Source organism: Cygnus atratus, chromosome 1, assembly GCF_013377495.2.
Source record: "Cygnus atratus isolate AKBS03 ecotype Queensland, Australia chromosome 1, CAtr_DNAZoo_HiC_assembly, whole genome shotgun sequence".
Taxonomy (NCBI): Eukaryota; Metazoa; Chordata; class Aves; order Anseriformes; family Anatidae; genus Cygnus; species Cygnus atratus.
In genome coordinates this window covers 120,879,492-120,893,105 of record NC_066362.1, presented here as the reverse complement: position 1 = coordinate 120,893,105, position 13,614 = coordinate 120,879,492, and the positions used below count along the sequence as shown (strand labels likewise).

Below are 13,614 nucleotides of genomic sequence, written 5' to 3'. Positions count from 1 at the left end.
CAGCTCAACTATTCTGTTCTGTTCCAGTCTATTTGTGAAAAAGTGTTGCAGATCCAGTAACTTGTATACACCATTATTCAAACAATTAAGTCAGAACTAAATATTAATGAAGCTTGAACACAAACTGGTCTTGTCAATTAAGGGGCACTTCAGGAAAAAAATATGAAAAATAATATGCTAAAACCCTGAAAGATGTACCAAGTTGATGTGCCTAATTGTCTCTGTTTCACACGGCAGAAACAGACTTGGAATTGCACAAGAAAAGATAAGTCATAGGCTTATTCTACTGAGGATCTAACAAATATATCTATGTTGACAGGACATACTTGCAATTGCACTGAACCAGGGCTTTATTACTGGCTAAAACACATTTCAAATTTTCTACATAGCATCAGCTAAAGAAGAGAGGAGATACATGAGATTTTCCTCCATGTGATGATAATAAAAGATTATTCACTTCCTTTGTCATTAAGCCAAGCTTGTGAGCTGGTATTTTGGCTAATACATTAAATTGTAAGAATACAGAAGCATAATTTTGTATAGTTCAGTCACTGTGTAACTTTATGTGCACTATAAATTTTCACATATTTTTGTATGCATGACAGCTATGGAGAACCACAATAAAAAATATTGATTATTTTGTAGAGTGTCAAGTAGATTTACATGGCCACTTTATTTTTAATTTGTGAAGTTTCACGGATGCTTTGACTGATTTGAAAGGAAGCTTCCCTATTTTAATTTGTTAGAATTGACACCATGCTGAACTACATTGCATATCTTCCACTGTTACCACAAAGCAATGTACAATTGGCAATCCATATTACACGGAAAACATTGCCTTTCCTGTTAGCAGAGTTGTTCTGGTACTCACTGTAACACTCATTAGCGCTAGCTGGTATTTTTGTAAGAAATGTATTATTTTGTCAGAAAATATCAATTCCTTCAGAAAGTTTCTTAAACAGAGGATAGAATTAAGGACACTTTCCAATACCAGATTCATTTTTTTTTCCTCAGTCGATATTTATACATACAGCACAAACCATTGGCTACGCTGGCATAACTCTTTCCCTTTTTCTCTCACTGTTACTGCTGTTCTGAGGTAGCAGCTCCTTTCAGTCCTTTCATTTTTTGGTAACATCTCGTTTCTGCTTCATGGAACAAACAAATCCAAAATATCAAATATTTTCTACAGCAGTGGGGATCCTGGTTTTCTAGCACAGCTTTCACACCCTGCTCTACTCATTCTAAGAGCTAATTTCTGCTCAATACATGTGCTGCCATTTGACTACCTAAAATATTTGAAATCTAGTACTGCATAAATTCACATATGCTCTACTAGCCTTGCTCGACCTTTTGAATTCTATCTGTTTAACTAATAAGATTCAGCATTTGCTATGATAAATAGCTTTTGTAAAATGTTTTCAATTATATGCCAATATACAAGTCAAGTCAGGCACAGTATTCCTGAAGTTATATAGTGCTTTCTCTATAGAACACAAATTTTAAATGGCTGACATTTGACTAAATTGGAGAGACTTTACTTTGTGTCCTAGTCTTGCAGAATAGAAGTTGTTTTCGCAGAGGGGAAACACAAGATGTATGCACTTCTAAGGGAACATTTTAACATTTTTTAGAAAGTTTGAGTGATCAATAGACCCTTCTGTAACACTCTGGAAGAGTCATGCCCATAATGTTACTGAATCATTCTGGGAATATGAGCACAATGACATTTTGGTAACAGAATATAATTATATTGCTTTGTATCATAAGGGAAAAATAGAACTAGCCTTCGTAACTGCTGTGTGTCTGTCTGTCTTCCATTTTGTAGCATTTAGACTATCCATAAAGTTTAGGTTGAAATCCATCTAGGGCAGCTGAAAATTCTACTTTACAAAATAATGTTTTGTTTGGTTGTATTTTTTGTTTGTTTGTTTTGTTTTTGTTTGGTTTGGTTTGTTTTTTGTAAAGCTTTCAAAAAGGAAATAAAGACATAGCATAGTAGCAGCTACAGCAGGACATTTTCATTACAAATGTATTACAAGTAAACCTTAAAACAAAAGTTACCATTGATTTTTGAGGGTCTTGGAAGTACACCTTCTATTAATCAGCAACTAAAAATACCTTAAGATGCCCTATGCAGCTGCCACACATCTTACCCTTACCCTAAAGAAGGCTCCTATTTTTCTGGCAATACGGTAATTAAGTCTTCTTTCTCGATAGATTGAATGTCTTCAATGGATCGACATTGCAGTAAGTCTTCAGAAACAAAGGGCTCAAAGATGCATCAAATAAATCCATTGTGTTTTCAAGGTCATTGAAAAGTGTGTTTTAAGTTGTATGTAACTTCACAAACAAACATAGCTAGCCACAGGTCTTTATATATGCCATGGCTTGTCAAAACAAGTGCCTAGTCTTGTATTATAAATTCCTGAAAATAGCCTTGTTTAAAGCTTTTTTTTTTTTTTTTTTTTTTTAAGGTTGTGACTTATAGCTACCTCCCTTTACCTACAGAGAAATGAAAATGTTCAGAAAATCTCCTGTGCTGTGTTCATGCATGTTGATTTGTAACTCTCCCTGTATTAGAAACATATCTAAAAACCTTTCTTTTTCTTTTTCCTTTTTTTTTTTCTTTTTTTTTTTCTTAATGAACAAAACTGTTGTATGGTGGAATGCTGGATCATACTTAGTTCCCCCCCCTAGAAACATCAATGATAGAAGAGATGGGGGAAAGGAGAGAGAGTACAGGACAGAGCAAGATCTGTAGCTACCGCTCGTAGGGTTCAAGGAGACATTTTTCAGTGTGGTACTCATTTTCCCAAAGCTTGACTGGCAGGAATTTGAAACTAGAGATGATTGCATGGTTTAAATCAATATATAAACAGTCTATAATATTAGTTGTGTAGATCAGTAAATTACTTATCATCTCTCTCTTCTGTACTTGCATATTTCAGGGAGACCAACAATTAATGGAGGGACTTGGGGGTTTGGAGGTAGGAATGAAAAGAACAATGAGAAACAGGAAACAGAATAAAGAAAAAGAGGGAATAACTGTAAAACTGTTTTAAAACGGTTTGTTTGTTTGTTTGTTTAAGTGGAAAAAATAGTAAAGTCTTTCCAGAAGTAAGACTAACAAACAAACAAAAAAATCTAAGAGGAGTTTATTAAACTCTTTATGACTAGAAAGACTCTAGGGTTTTAAATACACAGCCGTGTTTTACGTATTATTTAACCTACTGCCTTTGTGTTAAATAAAGGTCAAAACAGATGATTCTCTTGGTTTAGCCAATATGGCTGTTGGCAGCAATTGCTGATCTTTACATAACATAAGGCGACCTGAATGAAATCCAAGGGATTTATTTTAAAAGAAAATCACAAAAAAATGAGTTACAGAAGGGAAGATAAGATTCCTGTTTTATTATGGATGAAATTAAAGTTCCAACTTCAATAAAGACAAGGGAGAGTTCTGATTAGAATTCTCAATATACATTTGTTGCATCTCATGAAGCAAAAAACTCTGTTAACGTGGCAAACTAAACAAGCCTTAACCATAGAACTACAGGGTAAGGTACAATTAAAGTCTCAGGAAAACATGGCCACCTGCAGCATTGTCTTCCCCCAGATGTTATAAGGGAATGAAGTGTACTTGGAGTACTCCATGCAGTAACTCAACACATGTACATAGTCTAGAATGCTCTCAGCTCTCAGCATTAATTAGACTTAAATAATACAGAAAATGTACTAGTTATTTTCCAAACTCAGACAAGAACTGAACCAATCCAAAGAATATTATTGAAAAAGACAAAAGCAGAAGGAAAAGAGAGAAACAAGCAAATCAGGAAACAGACTGCAAGCGTCAATACATAAATATAGCTGAAAATTTTTGGTTGTGAATATATTTAGAAATCTTAAAACATCAAGTTCCATCCTATTCATCTCACTGCTATCTAATTTCAGTGTCACATTCTTGTGGCAATGTATTCTTGTGTTCTTCTTTCCAAAGACGCAACACTATCGGGTCTCATTCTCCCCATGTAAATTTAACAAATAAATATAATAAAAATGATTTAATCAGCTCATTCATCACATGCATTATGGAAGAAGCTAATATTACACGAATTATTACATGAGAATATAGTATTCCATGAAAAGCTCTCTGTTCAGAGCTACATGCAAGCTAGTAATTGTGAAAAGAATACCAAATAATTGAAAAATATCCTGCCCAGAGAGGGTACAAAGACATCTGTTCATGAACATTGTCTCTCTTATTACTCAGTGCTCAAAAATTATAAGTTGAAGCTCCAAAAATTCTGAGATTTGTTTAAACTATTAGCAGACATTATTTTTAGACAAAATTAGCATAGACAAATTCTATACCAAAGGAAAATAGAGGAAAAGGGAGAGGAATAGGAGAGGAGAAAGGATAGGATGGGAGGGGGAAGGAAGGAAAGGGGAAGGAAGAGATGGGAAGGAGACTAAGAACAAGTCATAACTTTAATTTTCTCTCACAAGCTGTAAGGGTAGAAATGTATTTTTACTTCCTGAGAGTCTCAAACAGTCAGAATTTAAACCAATGAGTACATAATAACAACTCCAGCAACATACATGGTAACAGAAGATTGTAATACTGCTAATATTTAAGGTTCTTTCACATGCTTTTTTTTTTCCTGTTTTATCAGAATAACATATCATGTATACTTATTTTTTTCAGAAAAAACTACAGAGGTTTAAAACTTGGCTGAGGAAGAGATCTTAGACTTTCCATTTTCCTCTTCAGACAAGTATGCATTTAGATTACACATTTTGTATGAGGACAGACTAGACTGTAAGGGTATTCTTACATAATACAAGTTGGAAGCTATTGCTTGTGCATTTGACAGTATTACTGGCTTATTATTATCGTTTCATCTGGGAAATTTAGCAACAGAAAGTATCAACAAATAAGAGGTCGAAGGTGAATAACTTAAAGCAGAAAATGACACAGTAAAGACATAGAATTCAAAGTTAGGCATGACAATAGAAGATGTAAGGTTATATTAGGCTTTAGCAGGAAAAATAGGGTTACAATAAAAATAGCAAATGCAGAAGTCCTTCAGACTCCTGGGACAGTTAAATAACTGAGACCTTAGCTTGGGACATTATCTGTGCCTCTGGGAGGGACAAGAAAACCAGGCAGCAGTGGTTGGAAGGTACTGCAGCACACTCCAGCTGTGCCCCTAGCATGCTGGGCTGCAGAAGAAAAGAGCCAGAGGTGCCCTGCAGTTTGGCTGTGACCTCAGGGTGCTGATTACTACAAAAATGAGAAGATGCGATGCTAGCCAGAAAGGCAGAAGGACATAGGCCACAAAGCTTCAAATAACTTTTTCAAGTGCTTCTCCCAAATTTAGTTTGTAAACCTGTAAATTTTGCTGAACGGATGTCAGAAGGAAAGAAAGAAAATCTTGACTGGCTTACAGATGCTACCCTTTGTAAGACTTTCAAGAATCAGCCTTTTCTTGAAGTCAAAATATTTGATGCCTCACTCTGTGAAACAATAAAGAAAAGCTATTGAGCTAATCTCAACAGATCTTTCAAGTCAGTTTTAATAAAAGAAGGATTATTAATACTTGCTCTTGCTCAGCTAAATATATTAAAGATTGAATTTCTTTCCCAGACACATTCGTTTATGGTTTGTTCAGTTCTGTTGGGAAGTTCCAGGAAACCGACTGACATTTCCTTTCATTGATGCTGGATTACTATTACAGCATCAGAAGATATTGTCCCTGTCAGGAGGGAAGGACGATGCACTGGGCACAGTTTAATTAGGCCACGGTTTTACAGACTCATGGGAAGCGGAGAGCAATAACTTGAACAGCTCAGGCTGTCATTTCTCCCTTCATCATCCTTCTCTCCTGCTGGAAAATGGAGGCCTTTGTTCTTCCACAGCTGAAACTCAGCACCAGCCAGTTTTAAGTCAAACATTGCAAAAGAAGTTTGTTCCTGTATGGTCACAGCTCCAAGCTTTTGTTGAAGATGCCTTTTTTTACAGTCTAATTTCAGCTTTCAAGAAACTGCACAGAGGATTAACTGACAAACCTGGTTTTATAAAGTTCCATACTGCTGACCGGCTGAGAGGAAGGTGGAAAGCCCTTCTCTCAAGATGTCACTCTTCTCAAAGGTGATGAACCTAGAATTACTATCCCTTTCAAAAAGGTAACTAGCACAATGCCTGCAGCAAGCCAAGAAAACCCAACTCTCCTCTTAAACAGGGATGTAGAGGCAGGTGTTACTAATCCTGTGAAGAACATTTGTGGTTGTGGGACAGGATACGTGCTCCTGGAGTAGAAGCTGGTTTCATACCCAGACCATGATGTTCAGGTGATGCCACCAGACCCATCTGTCACTTCAGCTCTTGTAAAAGAGTATTTTCCCCTCAACACAAGGAGTCACTGTACTTTTGCAGTGTCCTTTCAGAGAAGGACACTCACGCACCCTTAAATTTCTGAAGAATTTTCTGTTATTTTCATTTTGAGATACATCAGAAAATCTGATTGCAGGGACCATGCATATCCAGAACAGAGAAATACAGACATAAAGACAGACATAATTATGTTAGTATAGCTAATCACTCATTTTCATAGCACTCAGGAACTTGTTTGTCTCTACATTAACTGCGAATTAAAGAAAAAGCAAATAAATTTATCATTTATCCATTTATCAAGTAAATCACACCTCATCTGTTTTTTCAGACAGATGGCAACCACTTTGGAGTTCTGCACAATCCAAAGGCATAGAGCTTACCAAAGGAGGATAGAGAGGCGTGGAAAAGGTTGATGTCAATAAAGTAGAAGGGTTCATTGACAGATGGAGAGCAGCCTCACCAGTGCCTCCAGTTATTGCATAGGCTCTACAGATAATCTATATTATCTCCTCAGTACAGTTTATCATACACTTCTGAAGCCAGAACATAAGACCTGCAGAGACCCAACATTCTAAAATATTTTCTTTGCAAAAAATCTTCTAATTTACCTTTCCTTTGATGAATTCTGCTGTAAGATTAATTATGTGATAATTAAAATACTGGAAGATTCACCATGTGTAACAGAACTTCCTAAAGTTACGTTTCAATGTTCCCTATCCCCAGGAACACTGAAATTCACGAAACTGAATTATTTTCTCTGCTCTAAAAGCAAAGGGAATCCTTATTTATTAATTAAACATGTGGCATTTTAAAAATCAAAGCCAAAATTGTTCTCTCTCTTATTTTCATACAAAATTTCTTTATGAGGTTTATTCAGTACAAATTCAATTCACTTTAATTAGATATTCTATCTTATCTATTAATGCCATTTCAAAATGAGATTTTGAAATGAACCACATCACTAACCAGATTATTTTTTCCTGATTCAATATATTGTATTTTTCATAAGAATGAAATTAGATTAAAAACAGATATTAATTGTGATGGCATGATATTATGAAAAAAACTGAAGTTCCGTTTCAAACAACATAATAAAATCTACTTATACAGTCTGTAATTAGAGCAGGAAAAATATCCTATAATGACATAAACAGTAGCTTTTAATAGGGCTACAATATATAATCTTTCAAAAAGTTATTCATCATGTTAATCACTAAAATCAAAAGAAATAATTTCAGTGATTTTTAATATTATTTTTCAAAAGGTTAACTATTCCCATAGAAGAAAATGTTTTATAAAATATGTTGTCATTGCTCACTATGTGCAGACCACAAGCATGCAAATTAAAGCACGAACAATTTTTTTTAGGCAACATTTGATGGGCCACTTCTAAGCTGACAGAGATGGCATTATTAGCGCTGGATACCTGAACCTGAATGTGGCAGGTTTTCAATTTTTCAGATAACTGTTAACACAGAAATAAACAAAAGCTCATTATTAGATATATGATGTATGTATGTCCCTTTAAAATCTGAAACAGGTAAGATTATTGCCTCTGTGGCAGGATCAATGGAAAAGTATTTGCTTCATGAAAGGCTGCTGTCACAATTCCAGTGTAGCTTTGTCTAAGATACAAATCAGGTGAAAAAATTACAAAAGCAGTTCACAGATGATATATAAGGAAGAAATTCTTCACAGTGTGGGTGGTAAGGCACTGGAACAGGTTGCCCAGAGAAGCTGTGCATGCCCCATCCCTGGAAGTGCTCAAGGCCAGGCTGGATGGGGCTTTGGGCAACCTGCTTTGGTGAGAGGTGTCCCTGCCCATGGCAGTGGGGTTGGAACTGGATGGTCTTTAAGGTCCCTTCCAACCCAAACTGTTCTATGATTCTGTTAATCTATTATTATTTTGGATTTCAAAGTGTTTTGTGATAGCTTTTCAGCTCTGCTACTAACCAGAACAGAAATCAGACATATTAACATAAGCATTAAAAAAAAAAAAAAGAATTGTATTTCAAATTTCCCATCAGCTGGGGGAAAAAAAATGGTGAGAGAATTGCCAAAGCTTAAATGAATGGAACAAAGACTAACCAGTTTCAAAAAATATTAACCTGATGCTCACTACATACAATACCATCTATGCTAATTCACCCTGTAATTATTACACTTAGTTTCTGTTTGGTAAGCTTTGAGTGTGCAATACTGACTTACACTGCTTTTCTTCTAAACAACACAAAGCTTACAGGGATATACAAAACAAATCTGGCAGCTATATTTTTTCATCAGTTTAATTTAGCCAGCTAACATCACTGAAGCATTTATTATTTTCTAGTGTATTGCTGTTCAAGGTCATTGAGGCCTGGATGACTAGCAATGGGATGAAAAGAAATCTTCTGGAAGCAGGTACGAACATACACTCAGCAAGTTCCTACATGGTTTGAAGAATGAGTAATAAATTCAGAGTCAAGGATAGGGGCTCTTCTTTTGAAAGTGCAGCTAGCTTCATGCAATCGAGTAATTTGACAGCAATGAGCTTCCTTTTGCAAGTATGCATGCAATTATGTTCCCACCTCTGCAAAGTGACATACAAGTGACAACAAAATAAGTAATGAAATGATGTATCCAGTCTTTGCCAGTGAAAAGTCATCCTCAAGAGCAAACATATTTTGGTTGCCAAATCCAAAATGTAAAATCTTAGTGCATCTGAGGTAGCACTGCTTTTAACCAGACTTATTTTTTAAGACTCAACAGAAGCCTTAGCAATGATACACAAGTGGATGACTCATCCTCCTTTCTAAAGTGTCACAGACCTTAACTGAACTCATTGCATTTTCTGGCAAACACACATAGTCACCATCATCATGCTACACTGACTGGTTAAATCAAATATTTATTTGCTTTCATTATTGCCATTTAAAGCTGTAGCAATGGTAAAATCCATGCAACCACATTTGAGCTGATTAGTGATCATTTTCACCTAGTGAAAAAGGGAATCTGATATTTATCTTGTGCAGAATGGAGTTACTCCGTTAAGCGCCAAAGGGACTATGCTTGTACTTGGTGTCCTGTGTTGAAGTCCAGCAGAGCTGGAGGGCATACTGCACATTTATTACAACCAAGAACTGTTCAGGGAATTCTCCTACATCCACTGTACTTTTTCTCAACTAGCTTGTTTGCAGTAATAGGGACATTTAATTTAAATTGCATGCTTAAAAAAAGCAAGTACTCCGTCTCTGCTTGAGCTCAAGTAGGAGTCTAAAATGAGTTCTTCCACTTTTTTCTCATCTGGAGAAGTAAAGCATAGTTCTACAATCTTCCCACAGAAACTACACAGTTAACTAAGAAGGTAAAACTTTATACTATATTTCATAGTCTGCCTTAAAAATTCTATACAAGATACACAGTTTATTAGCTAATCAGGTATGAGTGAATAATCTCTATTTGAAACAAACAAACAAAACCAACACTGTTATTTGAAAGCATAATTTGCTTTTCAATTTCTATTAAAAAATGGTAGACCAATGTAGAGGCCACCTTCCACATACAAAATCACAGGACATTCAGAAGAAAAATCTCATAAAAAGCAGCAAGAAAACAGCATTTAAAAGGGAGACGGCAGAACATTTAAGACACAATGAAACAGCTAGAAATCAGGATATTCAAAGACAACTTCTATTTATTTTGACAAATTCAGATGTAGGTGTATGGCAGTCTGCTAGCCCATCAACAACAGTCTCCACGGGATGAGCTGTGAGTGTGGCGTTACCTTTAGAGGCTACAATACACCTGCTCTCAGTGACATGCAGTTCCCTCATTTCACAACCATTCTACTTTTTACTGTACCTCAGCGATGAGGTCAAATTTCAGATTTTATAAATTGCTGCAAACCTATTATACCTGGAATTCACATTACCCAGTGACCTGTGGCCAAGACTCTAGCACTCTTTAAAACTTACATTTTTATTCTCCCACACTGCTACCGGTACTGTGATTAGATATGCCCAAGAAGTGGGGAAGAAAATAAAGGTTTATTTGTATCTTTTGTTTATAGGTTTGTTTGTTTGTCTTCTGTTGGAGTGTTCCTAGTGTAAATGGTGTAATTTATGCAGTTAACCTATGTAATATGTAGCTTTCTTACATTGAAAATTATACAAATTTTCCATTTTCCATTTTCATTCATTACATGTAATCAAATCATATGCAATTCTTCACATAAATTAAATTATAAATACTCACAATATCAAAAGCCATTTTGACTAGATACTGAATTGGCATTTTTATCAATATTACAGCTCTGAACATAATTGTTGGCAATAATGTTTAATACTTTTTTTTACATTCAACATAGGTATAACTAGTTGCAATGGCTTGGCTACTGGCAGGTAGCATGCATATGTACTTCAAATAACCACAGATAATGATGGGAAACTCGGTGAAATTGATTGGCATATGCTGCTTTTGTAATGTCTGCCAATAAATCAGCCAGATTCCCAAGGAATTTAGGTACCTATTTGCATTTGTGAATCTGGATCCTGTTTACAGTTCATTAAAGTAACACTATGAGCTGAATCTCTCCTTAAAACCAGTCATTAAAAATTGACTGAAGTACAGTGAAAAACAAAAAAATAATGAGACATTGGTTTGCATTTTAGTTGCATTTTTTGTGTTTAATAATAGCTCATGATAAAATTATTTTTTGCTTCAGAAATTTGTGCATCTTTTTACTGGATTATACTACCTATTGTGCCTATCGTTTAGCTACTTTGAAAATATATTTAGTACTGATAACATAAGGTTTAATTCTAATCCAAATTCGTAATAACTGTTTTCTTGGCACTCATAAAAATAGTACAGCTAAGATAGCAGCACCTGGCCTGCAGCTATGCACAGATGACAGAGATGACTGGCAACTGGTCTACAAACACACAACACCAGCCTGAAGATAACAGAATAAACCACCATTCAAGAGCTACCACCCAACTGAACGAGGGAGAACAGATTATTTCTGACATATCCTTTGGAAATAATCCTTTGGACCTGACAGGTTTTGACCCATGAAAAAACATACACAAACACCAGAGATACACAACGCAGCTTGGAGAAGACAGTTTTGGCCTCCTGTCGCGAAATGCTGTCACGTACATTTCAGTCTCTGAGACTGACCTCCATGAAGTGTGCAGCCATCAGGGCTAACAATGCATCATGAATATCATTGTATCATATACCTAAGGCTTGAGTAAGAGCAGATCAGTGCTCGGCTCTTGGTTATTGACATATTGATTGCTTAGTAGCTGAAAACAAATGAATGCAGCCTTAAATTTTGAAATTTGCCTGGTGTCTTAGTCTCCCAGAATACCCCTCTTTCAAGGGGCCCACAAATCCAATAACTACCACAAGACATTAGAGTCATGGGTTTTGGCAGTGAAGAGGAATAACCTGAAACAGCTGATTGAAAGTCCAAAGGCAAAAGAAAAAGACAGTTTTTTAGACATACACATATGCACTGCAAGTCTTAACATCTTTGAAAACTAGCACCAATTTCTGAAACTGGGAAAAAAAGAATTCCCAAATGTGTTCCTGAATAGATCGGTCAAGGGATTGTAAGAGGAAAGACAAAGGACAATTCCATGTTTCCTTTTAAGAGTCAAGTCCAACAATTTACTGAAAGAGATGGAGTCTGTGCTTTGACATGAATGCGTCTTAGAAAACAAAACAAAACAACACAACACAACACAACAGAAGTTGCATTTTTTTTTTAGAATTCTGGGCAACGTGACCTACTGTAGATGGCACTACATTTCCACTGTAATCTGACTATGCAACCAGTACTACTGGTGTTGTGAAAACTGCTTTGAGTCACAGAAGTCCCTAGACCTTAACTGCTCCAGGTACATGACGAGGTCCCTCTGTTGCACAGGCACCGTGTTTGGCTTGCCTGCATGAGGTTTCCAATGACTGGACCTGAGAAGCTTGCTGGGCCACACAGCATTTCTGCTAGCTTTAATGCAGAAGTAAACATTATGTCTGACTTGGCATGTTCTTTGCAGAATTATGGGGCCTTTGGGAGGTAGCCATGCAAATGTCAGCACAATACATGGACTGTGTCTGGACACAATTATGGAATATTGAGAGAAAGCAGGTTACACAATGTATGGCTTTATGCAGTTCATGATGTTTAACCTCAACTACTGCTATGCATGTTAATCAGATATTCAGTCTCCAGTCCACATCAGTGCTAATTAGAACGTATTATTTACTGTAGAGTGTAGGCTTGCACAGGCAACTGCCTGACATTAATTATTCTTTGAATGCTGGATTTTAAACCAAAAATGGTAAAAAATGTATGAATAATGTAGGTTTTGTTCACTGTCACACAGTGTTAAATCAATGAGGACTATAATAAGCCTTTATTCAGAGATACTTACAAAATAAAGAACTCTTTTGCTGGAGTTTTTTATTGCTTCCCAATTTTGCTGTTGCCCTGAAAGCTAGGAAACTTTTTAAACAAGATATAGGAAATGTAGCTATTTTGCTCCTACTAAATGACATAAGCCCCAAAGAATGATAGAGGTTGTAGATGATATCTTCAGATTTTCACTTCTCCTAGAACAGAATCTAATTTGGGGCAGATTCTGAAGTATTTACAGCAGTTCTTGTTTATTTATTTATTTTGAGAGAGATAGTTCTGACACTTCCACTTTAAAACTCTTCCACAGCACTGGAACAGCCTGAGTGGAAGTCTGATGCTAGAGGGAGTTCTGCTATGGAACCCAGGGAGCCCACAATTAAATTTTCAACAGACTACACACTCTGATAATAGTTTGAAATCCCACAAATATGCTTTTGTTGTCCTATCAAATTGACAAGTGGGAGAAACGGGGACAAAGCTTGCTGAATCTCAAACATCCTCACTTCACTGAACTTTTGGATGCTGTAGTTCTAAACAAATCTTGTGAAAACCTGAATGGAAACATTTAAACTCAATACTCAATATTTTTCTGTTCTAATAAAAACAATACGAATTTGTATAATGACAAATCAGAATTAATTTCTGGAATGCATAAAAATAATTTTAAATGCAATAATTGAAAGAGAAAAATGAGATGATTAAGAATGTTTTAGCATAAATATGATTGTTTCCTGTTTTAAAATCCTGACATTTAATTGCTTTTAATTAGCTCAAATGAATGTACAATAAATTGAAAAGACATCATTAATCA

The 13,614-nt window shown here is 35.8% G+C and overlaps 1 protein-coding gene across 1 annotated transcript in view; it reads right to left on the bottom strand.

Moving 5' to 3' along the window:
* Nucleotides 1–13,614, bottom strand: part of DMD (dystrophin) — a 1,075,555-nt gene that overhangs the window by 874,719 nt on the left and 187,222 nt on the right.